Source organism: Sorex araneus, chromosome 1, assembly GCF_027595985.1.
Source record: "Sorex araneus isolate mSorAra2 chromosome 1, mSorAra2.pri, whole genome shotgun sequence".
NCBI lineage: Eukaryota > Metazoa > Chordata > Mammalia > Eulipotyphla > Soricidae > Sorex > Sorex araneus.
In genome coordinates this window covers 333,287,233-333,302,782 of record NC_073302.1, presented here as the reverse complement: position 1 = coordinate 333,302,782, position 15,550 = coordinate 333,287,233, and the positions used below count along the sequence as shown (strand labels likewise).

Here is a 15,550-nt window from a genome sequence, read left to right as displayed (position 1 = left end):
TTCTGTTGTTCATCAATTTCTCCAGTGGGCACCAGTAATATCTCCATTGTGAGACTTGTTGTTATTATTTTTGGCATATCAAATACGTCACGGGTAGCTTGCCAGGCTCTGCCATGCAGGCGAGATACTCTCGATAGCTTGCCTGGCTCTCTGAGAGGGACAGAGGAATTGAACCCTTGAAAAATTAGAACATTACAATAAGCAAATAGATTAAAAAAATGAGGAAAAGAAAGAAAACTTCATTTGCCACTCGAAATAACCAGATTAGCCATAGTTTTCTAAACTATCTTCCCATTATTTTTTTTTTTTTCTGTTTTTGGGTCACTAGCAGCAGTGCTCATCCCCACTCCTGGCTCTGCACTCTGAATCATTCCTGGCGGAGCCTGGGGGACCATGTGGCATGTTGGGGGGGGTTGACCTGGGTTGGTCATGTGCAATGCTATCATCTCCACTCTCTTACCATTAAATTTCTACTTCTAAGTGATAGGTGTCCTTCTCATCATCTGTGTATGTCAGCTTTGTGGGGCCACAATTCCGAGCTTATGGAAAAGGGAGCCAAAGCTCACCTTTGAGCCTTGTGTTGTTCACCATAACTGACACAGCTTGCATGTTGTCTATGGAGTCATTTTATGGCACTAACCATGTGGGAGCCTGTGTAGGACTGGGGAGTACGTGCCGTGGAAGGGTCCATGGTTTGGCCAGGGAGTGTGGATTTTTTTTTTTTTTTTTTTTAATTAGAGAATCACCGTGAGGGTACAGTTACAGATTTATACACTTTTGTGCTTATACTTCCCTCATACAAAGTTTGGAACCCATCCCTTCACCAGTGCCCATTCTCCACCACCCGTAAACCCAGTGTCCCTCCCACCCTCCCCAATCCCATCTCCCCCCCACCCCACCCTGCCACTGTGGCAAGGCATTCCCTTCTGTTTTCTCTCTCTAATTAGCTGTTGTGGTTTGCAATAAAGGTGTTGAGTGGCCGCTGTGCTCAGTCTCTAGCCCTCATTCAGCCCGCAACTCCCTTCCCCCATATGGCCTTCGACTACAATGTAGTTGGTGATCGCTTCTCTGAGTTGACCTTTCCCCGGAACGTGAGGCCAGCCTCGAAGCCATGGAGTCAACCTCCTGGTACTTATTTCTACAGTTCTTGGGTGTTAGTCTCCCAGGGAGTGTGGATTTTGACATTTATGCAGCCATGGTTTCTCTTTGAGAACAATAATATACATTTTAAATACCAAATTAGACATAAAAGTGAATATTGACTTAGAATGAGAAAAGGAATCACAAGGAATCAGTGAAATACTGGAGATTTGGGTCCCCTTACTCCCTCTTTCCACAGCCAGTCAGGAAAAAGGCACCTTTGTGGAGCTACCTTGCCCCTGCCTCCTCAGGGCCAGTGAGAGTCACCCCATGAGAGTGACCGAGTGCAGTCCATTCCCAACTGCTGATGTGTCTCACATGGTCTGAGAGTTTCACATTTTGTCCTTGTTAGAAGTGCTTTGTGATTTTGGGAGATTTAGATTAGAGATTAATATATTACTGTTATTATTTCCCACATCGAAACTAATTGTAATAGTACCCGTCATCCACTGAGTCATCTAGCCCCCAGTCGTGTGAAATGCTACTTGCACCATATATTAAATTTATATGTGCCTGCATCCACTTCTGGATTTTCTGTTTGCTCCACTGAAAGGCCTGCTCTTGGGAGGGAGCCAGGGCACTAGTGATTGATCGGTCCAGGTTCCTGTAGGCTGAAGTTAAGGTGCATAGCTTGGAGAAAGCCTGATCAAGTGTGAGTCACACGGAAGATTTGACTCTTGCCAAGGCCCATCACATGTTGTTGATCTGATGTTGCTTTCCTGGGTCTGTGCTGCCTGTGGATGGCACATCTGTTCCCATGATCACGTGAGGAAACGTGTCCAGGGTGAACTCGTTCTTGCCGTGCATGGTGCAAAAGACTACACGGAACTGGCCAAACCTGAGTGAATTGGGTCCCGACTTTCCTGTTGTCATTTCTGGATGGTGAGAGGATGGCTGTGGCCCCCTCACTGCACTCTGCTCCCTGGTTGTTTTGTTTGTTTTGGGGCCAACCCCTGTAGTGTTCAGGGTTACTCCTGGCTCTATGCTCAGGAGTCACTCCTTGCAGTAGTCAGGGACCATCTAGGATGCCGGGCATTGAACCCCATTTGGCTGTGTCAAGGCAAGTGCTGTACTTTGCCCCTGAGTGTTCATGGGCTGTTGTGCCATGTCTGTAATTGCTGTCCAAAACCTGATCTCAGGCATGGAGCTTGTTCCTCAGACAGGACAATTCTGTGAGGGTTGAGCTGTCGTGGGGCCCTAAAGTGCTGAGTAAACTGAGACCTGACTTACAGGTGCTGTGGACTCATTTTACTTTCTTATTGTTTCACTTCAAAGCTGTGTGATTTGTGGGTGCTTGACCAAGTGAGCATTCCTTTCTATGTTCTACAAGAGTCATTTGGTTCACATGCTCACTGTCCCTGTCTGTGCTTTTGAATCCGATTGATCTGCATGTGGAGCAAATTGGTTGCTATTCATTAAGGTTTTGTAGGAGACTTGCATTTCCATGACTTTAGAGTTCCAGTATATGGATCACTACTGGTTGTCTCTGAGCTCCATGAGATTTGTTTGCTTTAGTATCTTAGTATTGGTGTCAGTGCTGTTTCCTCACCTAGTCCATAAGGGTGATATTACAATGAATGTGCACGGCACAAGACCTTTCCCTTCCTGTCCCTCCCCTCCATTCCCTGGGTGGGACACTCTCAAACTGTGCTCAGGGATCTGGGGTCATTCTTGATAGTAATTAGCCAACCACTCCAGACAGTTCAACACGAGGGCCTGAGGATGTGACGTTGCCTGGACTCTGGTGCCAGGCACAGGGGTACTTAGGTGGTGCTAAGGGGCTGTGGTGCCACAGCTGTAGTTGCTAGGCTATGGACCATGTGTGGTGCATACTGATGTGCCTGGCCCCTTGGACCTCCATTTCTTAATAAACTGGAGAGCTGGGAACCAACTTTCCTTCTCTTGGGTGCCCGATTGCATTATGTCAAACACAGTCAGCATCTGCTCTGCTAAGGCAGCAACAGGGCTTGCTGACCTGGGCTCGGCTTCCTGTGGCTTCTCTGGACTTGATTTGTGTTCTCGGTTAGATTGCAGCAGTTTCACCTAGAGCTTCTCTGTCTCTCTCTGCACCTTTGTCAGTGTGCCCGATCTCTGTCTTACTCAATAACTCTCACTTTGTGCTCCCCTTTCCATCACAAAGCAGATTTATGTCCCTGTAGGCAATGCTGGGTGTTGCTGTCAAAGTGGCTGCAGGATATTTGGGATTGTCCTTGAGGAGTAGTTTAGGAAATGTTCTCCTAATGTGGTCAGGTAGCATTTAGTGGGGTACATGCTTTCCAGACTGTTTCAACACTGCTACAGAGGAATTCCATCTACATCTACACTGAACTCCTGCACAACACATTTTCTAGTTCCATTCTTCTCTCATTCCTTAAATTGGCCTTTTCCACACCATTTTTAAAAAGACCTCCAGCATCTTCTCACTGTTCCTGATGGAGGCTTATGACCTGTCTTCTTTGTATCACTGATGAAGTGAAAATACTTTGAAGACAGTGGATATATTCTTTCAATGCTGAAAGTTTAAACCTACCATATCTATGCTTCACTCTCTTTGTTTTGGTTTTGGATCACACCTGGTGGTGCTCAGGGCTTACTCCTTGCTCTGTGCTCAGGGACCATTCCAGGCAGGGCTGTATGGGGTACCAGGAATCAAACCTGTTTCAGCTGCATGCAAGGAAAGTGCCCTACCCACTGTACCATAGCTCTAGTCCAATGCCCATACCCTTATCCATGCTCTCTCAGAGGCCTGCCCTTCTGGCGCTGCATTCTTCTCCTCTCATGATTCACGGACATTTCTCTAAAGTTGATTCTTCTCTTCTTAAGTCTTCCTGTTTACTTGGAAATCCTCATCATCATACAAAAGCATCTCCCATCTGAAAAATGTATGTTTTTAAATGAAAAGATATTTTCCATCTCTGATTGTTAGGGAAATGCAAATCAAAACAACAATGATATATCTTAGACTTGTGAGAATTACTATGACTCAAAAGATCAGAAATATAAAAGTATTAGAAAAGAACTCTTGTACACCACAGTTTGAAATGTAAATTGGTGTACTTCCACTGTGGAAAACAATATATTGATTCTTAGAAAATTAAAAATAGAAATTCCATATGATCCAGTTATCTCACTTCTGGTATTTACCTGAAAGGTACAAAAATTCTAATCCAAAGAGGTATATTCTGTTCATTGCAGTACTTTTGACAGTAGCAAATATTTTAAAGCAACCTAAGTGCTCATCAAGACAGATGATTAAATCAAGGAAAAATGGATAGGCACCATATAATTTCACTTATATGTAGTAAGTAAAAACAAACAATGGATGAACCAAATACAATTAACCTTTTAAGATCATAAAGTCAATTTAGTGGGTACCAGAAGAGAAGGTTTTGGGATGGGTAAATTCAGTAAAAGGGATCACTTGCATGGCAAAGGATGGAAGCTACACTCATACACTTTTGGTGGTATGAGTAGTGTAGTATATACAGATATTGATTTACAGTGATAGATGCCTGAAACTTTTACAATGTTTCAATGTAGTGTTGCTACTTCAGTTTAAAAAATTAAAATTTAAAAAATTTAAAATTTCATTTGAATCTACTTGTCTATAATTTTTATTTCTGTGAACATTTTCAAAAGAAAAAAATTTTTTTGCCTTTTTGGGTCACACCTGGCGATGTACAGGGGTTAACTCCTGGCTCTGCACTCAGGAATGACTCCTGTCAGTGCTTGGGGGACCATGTGGGGTGGTGGGAATCGAACCTGGGTCAGCTGCGTGCAAGGCAAATGCCCTACCTGCTGTGCTATCGCTCCAGCCCCCGGTTTTACTCTTAATGAGTGGGAAAGTGAAGATTCTAGCCTGGGTCTGCCTTTGCTTTACTGAGCATTGTGGTTTCAGTTTATTATTTTTCAGTTTATTATTTTTTGGTTTATTATTTATGCTCTGGGGAAGGTAGTTTACAGTTGATGGTCTTCATGATCTCATATGTGAAATTTGATACTATTCATTTGATAAGTGATTCCCCCCAAATTTGATTTTTTTGAGTCCCATAGCTTTAAATTGTGCGTGTGTGTTACCTATCTATCATTAAAGAAACTGAGGCTCAGAGTATTTGCAATATGCTAGGGGCTTGCAATTAAGTGGTATCACTGAGGTTTAAACTCACGTTTCCACATTCCAGAGTGTTTGTTTCCTCTAAGTTGAAAGATCTAGACTTCAGGCTCTTGTTAGTGAAGTAAATCGTCCATCTTTTTATGTGCCAAAGCCCCATTTCTGAAAGAGGAAGCAGCACTTTTTTCCTTAGAGCATCAAAGCAGGGGTTAATTAAAGGAATATTGGTTTCTCTATACAGGACCTTTTCTGATAATTTGATTCTGCTGAGTTTCTGGTCATGAGTAGTTAGACTAGTGACCAGGGAAAAAGGCTTCATATTAATCAGCCTCTAATAACCAGCCAGGCTCAGTTCTTTTTCTCATTTTGCCAAGCCACAAGTGCTTCAAGGTATTAGTAACATCAACTGTAGTACCAGATAGTTAGAAGTCCTAGAAGCACACCTACTCCTGGAGCCAGTTAACTCCTCCTTGGAGGAGTAGTTAACCAGTCTCTGAGAGTAACATTGGTACAGAGAACTGACTAGGGATAAACCTGAGGTAGAAAGGCACATCAGCTGTCCTGGCCAATGCCTGTGGAATCTGCATGATCTACTCCCACTTCTTGTTAATCTTCCCTAATGATGTGATGGCAGATTCTCTTGCCCCTTCGCCTGGCTCTCTTCAACCTCAGAGGGGCTGGGTTGAGTTTCCCTCTCCACCCTGAGCAGAGCCCTGGCAGCTAAAGACCTCCGGAACCCAGCCACAGCCATGCTCAAGGCCCCTCTCCACACATTCTGAGGAGCCTCACGCATGAAGGAACCGACAGAGGAACTCAGGTGTGTGGGACCCGGGGCTGAGATCTCCAAGCTTGCTCGGATCGGGACAGGGCCTCTTCTGCCCAGATCTCCTAGTTTTTCAGTAGCTAGGCAGTCACACCCAGAAACTGCCCCCGGCGGCGCTGTGTAATCCCATCAACTCCCATCAACGGCCAACATCTGACTATAAAACCAAGCTCCTGGAAGTGTGTGGCTGCAAAGCGGCCATGCAACATCTTATAGCCTAGTTCTCCCTCTCAGAGAACCTGGCAAGCTACCAAGAGTTTCCTGCCCGCATGGGAGAGCCTGGCAAGCTCCCCATGACGTATTCTTATGCCAAAACCAGTAACAATGATGGGTCTCATTCCCCTGACCCTGAAAGAGCCTCCAATGTGGCACCATTGGGAAGGACAAGTAAAGAAAGGCTGCTAAAATCTCAGGGCTAGGATGAATGGAGACGTTACTGAGACTGCTCCAGAAAATAGATGATCAATGGGATGATGATGATGATGATGACGAATATTTTCAAAAAGAATTATTTATACTTTCTCTACTTCCTCCCTCCCTCCAACCCTCCCTCCTTCTCGCTTTTCTTTCTGGATCATATTCAGTGGTGCTGAGTGCTTACTCCTTGTTCTGTGCTCAGGGGTCACTTCTGATGATGCTTGGGGCATCTTATAGAGTGCTGGTGAGGGAGCAAGAGCTGAGCACATGCAAAGCAAGCATTTTAAGCCTGTAGTATATTTATAGCCCTATTTTTCTCTTAATTACCTTCTCTGCTTCTTCTTAAACTATAATGATATGCTTTGGAGATTTTTTTTAATGCCCCAAAGTTTACGGAAGCTTAATTCAGTTTTATTTATCCTTTTCGGCAGGAGGCTCCCGAGTGATGATCAGAAGACCTGGGGACTACGCCCAGTGAATCTTGGCCAGTTGGGTGAGTGACACAAGGTGAGGCTCTGTGGATGCAGTGCTTCTTGGGCCCTTGGATGCCAGGGACCACTAGGCTGCCCTACCCCTGGGATACTCTCCAGGGTTACACCCAGTGATGCTTGGGGGGAATGTGAGTAGGTAGAACTAGGGTTCTTCTCAATTTTTACCCACATTAAATCTCTACTGAAATATCATCTTCTCCTAGGATCCACCTCTGGGACCACGCATTACTTATAGCTTTCATTGAACTTCACCTGTCAGATACTTTTGTCTCTTCTTTAACTATCATAAGCTCTTTGATTTAAAAAAATCTAATTTTTCTGGTACGATATTTTATAAAACAGTGCCTAGCACACTTAGCAGTCAATAACTATTTGTTTAGTGAAAAACCAAAAGACAAAAGGGATTTGGTAGATTCTTTTTAAGTATACTTTTTGGTACTTACTGTTTAAGTCTTTTTCAAAATCATTATACTAAAAAGAAGATTATTACAGAGATAAGTGTTTTAAGATTCTGAGTATGGAATATTAGAGCACTAGTGGAAGCATATGAAGTTAGTTTTTTGGGGGGGACCTGGTTATGTTGCCGGGGCCCATGAAATCTCAGGAATTGAACCCAGGACTTCTGCATATAAAGCATGTGCTCCAGCAACTTCGGTTCACTTTCAATTCTTGCATATTTAAACTGGGTTTTGTTCTCCACTGGGTCAATTTTATAAGGCTAACTGTTGGAATCAAAGACTGAAACACTTAGATTTCATGCTTGTTTATACAATGCCTCTTGAAGACAGATGAAGGTGGGACATGGCAATGTGGAAACCAGCATGGAGTCATCATCATTTTGACCTCATTACGACCGCTGGCTTGTTCTTCAAGAACTGTGTCCCACAGCCATGCATGATGTAGTTAACGAGCTGTCATAACTAGACTATGAGTATCTTTAAACTTCATTTGCTTTGTCTGGAATTTGCTTCCTCAGTTTTCAGCACCTCTACAGCACAATCACATTTCTTATGAAAACGCAATGAATTATGCTTTAAAACACCAAGAAACCTAGAAAAAGACTCTGAAGTTCTTATTACTTTTGTTCATTGCTTCATAGATCACTTTTTATGTGGTTGGGTGAGTGACCACAGAGGCTATTCACAGGAAGGACAGTTACCAGCAGGGCATGGCTTCTTGCTACTGCTGAGTGTAAGAGGACATTCGCATCTTGTTCTCTCTGTAACTTAGAGAATTCTGAGATGGTTTTCTGAATAGAATTCTAACTTCTGAGCATGGACTATGGGGAAGAAAGATGGAAACTTAAACCAAATTATAGAGCATTCAAACAGGAGCCCCCCAGTGCTCCAGCAGCCCAACTTTTATTGTCCGTACAGGCCCCTGACCCCTTTGGTGCTAACTGCAATGTCCTTTTATTTGTGTATTTTGAATGGAGTACCTTTATTCTCTGAGTTTTAATATGCTGTTTTAGGACCCTTTCCTTCTTCATCATGTGCCAGTGTGATTTTGGGGGACCAGCCTCTCAGGCACTTCTCAGGGCCTGTGGTAGGTTGTTCCCTGCATGGGGACCTCGGGGCTCCCTCTGGCAGTGATGGGAGGAATATGGTGTCCAGGACTGAACTCAGGGCTTGAACATGGGGCTTGGGAATGCCATTCTGTGCTCCAGCCTTTGAACTGTCTTCTGACTGCTTCTTAATTTTTTTGCTAAAAGTAGAAGTTCAATAATGCTATGGTTGGAAATTAGGTTAAATGGTGAGTTGTTGTTGTTGTTTGGGCACATCATGATGGTGGTCAGTGGGTATCCCAGGCTCTGTGCTGAGAAGTGACCCCTGGTGGTGTTTAGGGGACCCTTTGTGGTGCTGGGGTTGAACCAGAGTTTGCTGCTCAATAGTGTTTTTTGATTAATAAAATATACACATATACTTTAAATTTATTTTCAAGAATACATTTTTATGTAATTCGTTTTATTTAGTCACCATGAAATTACAAAGTTCTTCATGATTGAGTTTCGGTCACACAATGTTTCAACACCAATCCCTTAACCGGCGTCCCTGCCCCCACCCCATTTGCCTCCCACCCGCCAATCTGCTACTGTGAGAGGTGCTGCTTCTCTTTCTGTCATGGGTTTACAGTACTTTTGCTGATAGGATTTCATATATAACACTACACTACCTCTCAGCACCCTCCACCTCCTGGTTGAAAATTTCCCTTCATCATAGCCATTGCCCCTCCCTGTCCTATCCCTTCGGCCCCTCAGGTGGCATGTGTCCTGCCAAACACCAGCTGTCATCTTCTTTGTTTCCATTGCTTGTAGGGAATCCTTATTCCACCATTATGTTTCTTTATATCCTGGACATGAGAGAGATGATTCTGTGTCAGTCTCTCTCCCCTTGACTAACTTCACTCAGTATGAGACTCTCCAGGCCCCCCAGGTAGCAGCAAACTGTATGGCTTTATCTTTTACGGCCAAGCAGCATTCCACTGTGTACATGTAGCATACTTTCTTTACCCGGTCATCTGTTGTTGGACATTTGGATTGTTTCCGGATTTTGGCTACTGTAAATAGTGCTGCAAGGAGTACGGGGGTGCCAATGCCTTTTCTCCATTTTGTTTTCAGGCCCTTGGGTTATATTCCAAGGAGTGGGGCTGCTGGGTCAAATGGATGCTCAATTTCTAGATGTTTTAGGAAAGTCCATATTGTTTCCCAGAAAGGCTCGACCACTTGACATTCCCACCAGCAGCAAATGAGAGTCCCTTTCTCCCTACATCTATGCCAGCACTGGTATGTGATTCTTCTTTCGGCGGGGGGTGGGGGGGCTCGGGTGCCTCTTAAGAAGTGCTCAGGAGATCTGGGGGGCAGTTCAGTGCAAGGGCCCTGTGGTATCCATGCCACTCTGGGATGCTTGGGAGACTTTGAGGTGCCAGTACTGAACCTGGGTCTAGAACATACTGGGCATGCATCCTAAATACTGTGCATCTTCTGCCTCAGTATATAATTGTCTTTAAGTTAATTAAACAGGAAATAATGGAAATGTTTTTCTCTATTAAAATAGTATGCTATTTAACATTTAATTTTGATAGTTGGCTGTATTCTGCTTACTGTAGTTGTCCAGAGAGTGCAGCCTTTTCTAGCATCTTACAGACATTAAGAGAAATACTTTGGAGTTCTGTTAGGAAGCTGCTAATGTGTCTGAGATATGACTCACCCTCTCGGTGGAAGAAGGCCTTAGTGGGAGGGAAAATTTCTAAGTATATCCATGACTGAAAGTTAGAGTGTTTTGGGGTAATCATTGAATTTTTTCCTTTTTTTTTTTTACCCAGTATATGGTGAGTGAATATTCCTCTACCAGTCATGACCCTGGGTTGATGTCTATGGAAGAGAGGGGAAGCTGGAGTACTCAGGAGTCAAGTGAAGATGCTGGAGGTGTGGGTGGCAGGAACCTGGACAGACAGACAGGGGGAAGGGGAGTCTGAGCACATGGCTTCCAGATCCCTGTCCTGTGCAGTTAAATGTATCCTAAGTCATGATATTGTCTCCAGTTCTATGTAATTTCAATTACTTAACTTTCACTTGAAGAGATAAAAGTATTATTTATAACCATGGGGAAAAAAGGGAGAACTCTTATTACCCAACAGAGATGATTGGTGAAATAAATTAATGAACATTCATAAATGAAACTCTGCAGTCATTAAAAATCGGGCAAAAATATTGTTTAATGGCCTGGGAGAGGTACACCATCTGGTAAGTGAGGAAGGACCTATCTGCAGTACTGTGATGTCTGTTGGCAGTGCTGCATTCTCACCTGGGCTACCTGTAAAAATTCAGCTCTCTCTGCCCCCATGCTCTCTCCTGGGACTCCCCTGCTCGACTTTGCTGCTAACACCCTCTAGGATTTACTTGCTTATAGTATTGGATATTGTCTTTCTCTCCTGGTAGAATATACTTGTAGAGGGCAAGGACTGGTGCCTGTTTTCCTTACTGATGCGTCGATAGCACAGCAGGTAGGGCGTTTGCCTTGCACACGGCCTAACTGGGTTCGATTCCTCTGTCCCTCTCGGAGAGCCCAACAAGCTACTGAGAGTATCCCACCTGCATGACAGAGCCTGGAAAGCTACCCGTGGCATATTCAATATGCTAAAAAAGCAGTAACAACAAGTCTCACAATGGAGACGTTACTGGTGCCTGCTTGAGCAAATCGATGAACAACGGGACAACAGTACCATTTTGGGACAGTGCAGTGTCCCAAAAGCCTCAAACAGTATTTGGCACATAGCAGATCCTAAGAAGTCCTGTAAGTGTTAAAGAAATGTTGAAAGGGTATGGAACGATAGTACAGTGGCAAGGGGGCTTCCTTGCACACAGCCAACCGGGGTTCAGTCCCCCGTTGCTTCATATGGTCCCTTCTGCCAGGAATGAGTGCAGAGCCAGGAATAAGTTCTGAGCACCATCGGTGTGACCCAAAAAGCGAAAGGAAGGGGAAAAAAATGAAGGTGCCTGAGATAATACAGTAGGGAGGATGCTTGCCTTATAGAGAGACAATCTGAGTTTGATCCTGGAAACCCCATGTGGACCTTGAGCCTCACCATTAATGATCCCTGAACACAGAACCAGGAGTAAGCCCTGAGCACCACTGGGTGTGACCCAAACTACCCCCCTCCCACCATCCCCTGCCAAAGTTGAAGAAAATGTGGCTGATTATAATTGAAATGGTTATTTTTCCCCATTTCTCTTTTTTCCCTCACACTTTATTTAAACACTATGATTTACAAAATTGTTCATGATAATTTGTTATAGGCACTCAATATTCCAACACCAATCCCACCACCACTGTCCCTTCCCTCCACCTTTGTCTCCATTTTCACGACTGTCTGATCGATGTCCTGCAGTAACTGGGGTCCCTTGGTGTGTTCAGGGCTGATAACCACCCCCTTAACTGATGGACTAAGAAATGGTAACCTGTGGCTATTTTATTCAAATAAATCATTATAATAATATTATTATTATTATTATATAGAAATCATGAAGGCTAGGGGAACAGCAATTACACATTGGTATAGTTGAACATTGACATAAATATGAACAAGTGTTAAATGCTTCCTTCAGGGGAAATTATTCTAGAAGATCCACCCACGGATCCACTTCAGCACACTAGATTCTTCTAGGAGAGCCCCCAGGGGTGGAATTCCATCTAGGGGCATGTTGCTTTCTTCTTTCCTTTACCCATAATCCATTTAAACAATCATATTGAATTTACTTCTTAATAATATTTCTAGTCATTTTGTATGAATTGTTAAGATATCTATATGTATCTATATCTATATGTATATTTATACCCTAGATTATGCTTTAAACTCTCTCTTTGGACTCAGGTAAAGGGTGGCTTATCCTGGGGACATCTCACTTTATTTCCCAGACTACAGTCCTCAGGCAAGTTTATTTTTTCTTAATTCCAGTAGGGTCCTTATTCAGTTACTTCTTTTTGGATCATGACAGAATTTGTTCCATGACTGTGCTCTTAACTTATACTTCTAATGGCCCTTGGGATGTTCCATGTCAAAGCCAGGGTAGCTTGTGGCTTGCCCTGGTCCATCCAAGTATCTTGGTGGGAACCACCTTTTGCGGCTTAAGGAACTAAGGTCAATCTAAGGGCAACTGAGGCCTAAGTTCAGTAAATATGATGGATGCCCAAGAATAAATATTTTTCAGAGTCAGTTAACTCCCATATACACAAGCATAGCATTAATACTGTCTTCCTGTGTCTATACAAAAAAGAAATTTCTCTAAAATAAAATTATGCAAAGGGCATAAAGGAAAGAGAATAGCAAATATTTCACTTACATACACAAAATCCAGAGCCATCAGGAGGTTTGACTTTGTAAGTTACCATATTGATTTGGAGATATTTGTGACTAACAGATAGAAGGAATAGGACACAAAGGAGAGGTTAAAGATAAACATGGAGGATTGGGAATGCCCCAGTGGAATTGGGTGTGCCCCTAGGAGCACTGTAATGGGTGTAACTGAAATCACACAAACTTTCTTCAGGAGGGGAAAGGACAATCCAATGTTAATGCTTGAAAGTATAATCCAACACCAGTTGCCTCTCCAGCCCCTCAGATTCATCACATGGTTGAGTTTTGAATTATTTTTTTCCTATGTGCTGAGTTTTAACTAATTTCATACAATTGGCAATTTTTTTGTGACCTCCCCACTCCTCTCACATTTAGTTACATAATCACATATGGAATTTCAACCTACAGTTTAGAAGCTAGACTAGCGGTTCCAAAATTTATTTGGTTTACTACCCTTTCCAGGAATTTATCCAGAGTATCCCTAGAAAACTACCTTGTATAAGTGAACAAAAAAGAAAGAAGTCTCTAGCTGAAGCCTCCAGAAAGAAGCCTTCAAGGCTAGCCATCTTGGGGGGCAGTATCACCCTCGTTGGGAAAGACTTGTTCTGAACAGTGGTTCTTGGCAGATCTTAGGACCATTGGGCTGTGGTCTGGGCCTTGCACCTTACCACTAGGTTTGGTGCCTATTGGTCACCATTGTCTGTCACACCCCTGCTAGTGGCTGCCTTCCTTGTGCTTTTCTCAGGTCACCTTTTATGATTCTGTCTTTTCTTCAAATGTGAGCTTGAGTTCTACTTCTTAAAAAATGGTTCTTCGGTGACATTCTGGCCTTGTCTTTCCTTGGATTCCCAAAACACTCATGTTGTGTACACCATGTACTGGAGGCCCTGCCTTCACTCTGGGTTCAGGTGCACAGAGCTGCCCGGGAGAGCCAGGTCAACGTGATCTGGGTGCTGCTATGTTTTGTTTTGGTTTTTAAAATTAAAGAACTGTGATTTACAAAGTTACTTATGGTTGAGTTTTAGGCATATAATATTTTGGCACCAGTCCCACCACCAGTGTTAACTTTCCTCCCTCAGTGTTCCCTTATTCCCTCCTCAACCCAGTGCCGCCCCATCCTTCGCCTGTCAACTTGCAGGCACAAAGTTTCAGTGATTGCAGCTTGAATCTCATGATTTCAGTTTTGTTGAGTCTGTGCTTTGGATATATGGCTATTTCATTCACCTGTATCACCAGTAAAACTGAAGCCCTATGCCTGTTCACCCATTACTTTCCATTCTCTCTTCCTTGATGGTTTTCCTTCCCTGTCCTTCTCTTTAAACACAGAGACAGCTCTGTTTGCAGCAAGGAGGCCAGCACCACTGCTCCTGGAGGCAAGTAGGATCTGTTCTGATGCAGACACCATGGAAATATTCTAAGAACATACGTTCCACTTGTTTCTTATGTTATCTTTCCTTTGTGAGTCAACAACATGTTGCTTGAGAAGAAGGTCATATTTTCTGTTTTTCTTGGCTTCAGTAGCAAACAAACAATCTTGGTCTCAGAGCTAATGTCATATATTTGTGAGTAGGTCATTAGTTTCTCACATATAAAATAATTATCATTTCTGATTGTTCAGAGACAGCATCAGGGTTATATATATAGACAGTGAATGCCTTAGAAGATATTATATATGTGTGCACATACATGTTTAATGGAATTTTGTTATTGATAATGAAGAAGCTAATGGATCAAATTGAAATGTTCAGGACATAGCTTGGCTGCTATTAAAATTGTACAATTTTTTCAGGAAATACAATGGACTTCTAAGAAGCAGGAATTTATGTAACAGATTATTCAATTCAGTGAATATTCATTGAGATTTAATTGTTTATAAGACACTGAGGGAATTGTAAAGGTCAACTGAAAATAGTCTATGAACCCTCAGAGATGGGACTATAAGTGCATAAACTATGCCTCAGGAGACATTGTGGGGTTTAAAGGGAGGAAGAGATTACATATGACCTGGGGATGGACAGGTGAACATGCATGGAGTAGGGGATGTGAAATGTGCCCAATATTGTGACTTTTGGTGGGTTGGAGGTTATAGTCATGGGGAAATAAAGAATTCCAAATGGAGATTACAAACAAAAGGGAGAGAAGATAAAGTGTTTGGGGCTGGTGGACTGTTCTTGGTAGAACTGCAAGTGAGGGTTTGGGCGATGGAGTGAGAAGGTAGGAATGGTAGCCTCTGGGAGTCTCACGTTGGAATACGAGCTCTGCTTTTAGACTCCAAGACCTTCTGGATAGTCTACAACAATAGAAATGGAATTTGAAAGAAAATTACCACTACTTTTATTTGGTATAATAAATATAATAAATATATAATATATAATAAAAAAGTAATCACATGCCTTTGATATTTGTTATGATAGTACTTCCCTCTAATAATGAAAAAGGTTAATTGAGGATGCATAAAATCAAAGAAAAAGGTTGTTTGCTTCTAGAAACATTGGTTTTTCCACCTCCACTTCTGTGGTTGTAAGCCATTGAGTTGGATTAGTGCTTAAATTTGCAAATTTACTCAAACTTACTATTGGGGATATGGAGATAAATGTAAATGTTAAAACGATTCCCTGAAAGCCACATAGAAAATTATTAAAGTACTTTGAACATAACTCACATGTATGGACTAAGAAGTCCACTGTGCCCTTTTGATAATTTTCAGAATGTTAT

The 15,550-nt window shown here is 42.7% G+C and overlaps 1 protein-coding gene across 6 annotated transcripts in view; it reads left to right on the top strand.

Annotated features, from left to right (window-relative positions):
- CSGALNACT1 (chondroitin sulfate N-acetylgalactosaminyltransferase 1) overlaps window positions 1-15,550 on the top strand; it is a 415,840-nt gene that overhangs the window by 64,189 nt on the left and 336,101 nt on the right. For 3 of the 6 annotated variants that reach the window (XM_055120424.1, XM_055120445.1, XM_055120414.1), the window contains exon 2: window positions 6,923-6,984. The gene's annotated coding sequence lies outside the window, so the exon portion shown is untranslated. Of the gene's footprint in view, window positions 1-6,922; window positions 6,999-15,550 lie in introns of all 6 variants that reach the window. The other 3 variants (XM_055120430.1, XM_055120437.1, XM_055120405.1) reach the window with 1 other exon arrangement.